Raw genomic sequence first — 2,206 nt, forward strand, 5'->3', positions numbered from 1 at the left:
AACTTTATGGAGTTCCGGTCTCCATTATTTCAGATAGAGGTGCACAATTCTGGAAATCTTTTCAGAAAGGTTTAGGGTCAAAGGTGAACTTGAGTACTGTCCTTCATCCTCAGACAGATGGACAAGCATAGCGTACTATTTAGACATTAGAAGATATGTTGAAGGCTTGTGTGATTGATTTCAAAGGTAATTGGGATGATCACCTACCTCTCATTGAATTCGCTTATAACAACAATTATCATTCTAGCATCCAGATGGCTCCATATGAAGCTCTTTATGGGAGAAGATTCAGATCTCCTATTGGATGGTTTGAAGTCGGTGAATCAGGGTTGATAGGACCAGATTTGGTTCACCAAGCTATGGAAAAGGTGAAGGTGATTCAAGAGAGGCTGAAAACGGAACAGAGTCGTCAAAAATCCTACACAGATGTTAGGATAAAGCCACTAGAGTTCGAAGTAGATGATTGGGTGTATCAGAAGGTTTCGCCCATGAAGGGTGTTATGAGGTTTGGTAAGAAGGGGAAACTTAGTCCCCGATATATTAGACCTTATCGCATAGTCAAGAGAATTGGCAATGTAGCTTATGAGTTAGAGCTACCTCAAGAGTTAACAACAGTTCCGGTATTTCACATCTCTATGTTGAAGAAGTGCATGGGAGATCATTCATTGATAGTGCAAACTGAAAATGTTGAGATTAAGGATAATTTTATCTTATGAGGAGATTCCGGTCCAGATTTTAGATCGCCAAGTTCGCAAGTTGAGAACAAGGAGGTCGCATTAGTCAAAGTCCTTTGGAGGAACCAATTTGTTGAAGAAGCTACTTGGGAAGCTGAAGAGGATATGAAGAAGAGATATCCACACCTCTTTGAATCCGGAGAAATTCAGATCAAGGTACTAATCCTCTTCTTAGTACTAGCTAAATTATGAGTATGCATGTTGTTACTTGTTTTGCTTGTTGAGTGTTGAACTTGATGTTGCTACCCTTAACTTAGTGAAATAAAGCTCATTCGAGGACGAATGTTCCCAATGGGGAGATATTGTAACATCTCGCACCTAGAAACGACTATAAAGAGTTTAAAATATGAAAATATTGATTTTTGGAAAGAATAAGGAAATCTGGAAATTTTGTCTAAGTTAAGAAAGTGAGTTTTAGCCATTTTCAAATGAACATAACTCCTAGATCATGAGGATTTAGGAGAATATCTTGATATGGTTGGAAATCCCTTGGATAGATCTTTCCAACGCCGCCGAGTTTGCAAAAATTCCGACATCGTATGAGTGAGATATGCCTTTCGGAAGTTGGGCTGTTGGATTGAGGAAAGGCTCAATCCGGATTTAGGGAAGGGCAAAATAGTCTTTTCTCTAATAATTCCTAATCGTTTTAGGGATTTATGGGGTAAAACATGACTTAGTCAGTTTGGAGAATTGAGAAATACGCTTAGGGCTTGGAGAAGAGAGAAAAGAAGAAAGAAAGTGAGAAAAAGGCAAGAATTCGTCAAGATCATCCAAGCTTGCGAATGGAATTCGTCGGGGGTGATCCCTATTAAGGTATGTGAGATCTTTCTGTGTTGGGTTAGTTCACCCACACACCAACTTGTTTCAATCCTTTGGTTTGGAGTTGTTTACATGTTGAAAAGTGAGGTTCTTGAAGAACAAATTGTAGAATTCTTGTTGGTTGAATTGTTAATGCTTGGGGGTTTATTTGATTCATGTTTTCGGGCTGTTTTTCGAGTTAGATTGATGGTGTATTGAGATTACAATTGATCCTAAGTGTTTGGGGAAAGAACCATTAGAGTTCATGTTTTCGGGCTGTTTTTCGAGTTAGATTGATGGTGTATTGAGATTACAATTGATCCTAAGTGTTTGGGGAAAGAACTAGGGAAGATTAAAGGGTTTAGAGATGAAAAACGAAGAAGAAAATCAGGGATTTTCTGGGCAAGGGCTTGGGGCGTCGCGCCTGCCAGAGCGCCACAAAAGTTCCTCTGAACTTTGGCCTCTGATGCGTTGCACCAGCCAGATCCCTCTGAAGTTCGAGGGCTGGCGTCCCGCGCCTCTCAGAACGCCAGGGACGCCAGTTCTCCCCATTCGTTTCCCACCTTTTGGTACTAGTTCCTAAGCGATGTACTTATGTTTCCTAGTCGATTCTAACACTCTAAGGTACATCTAAACATCATGAAATCATCCATAAACATGAGATCATGAACCTT

Source organism: Solanum tuberosum, unplaced genomic scaffold, assembly GCF_000226075.1.
Source record: "Solanum tuberosum cultivar DM 1-3 516 R44 unplaced genomic scaffold, SolTub_3.0 scf00786, whole genome shotgun sequence".
Lineage (NCBI taxonomy): Eukaryota > Viridiplantae > Streptophyta > Magnoliopsida > Solanales > Solanaceae > Solanum > Solanum tuberosum.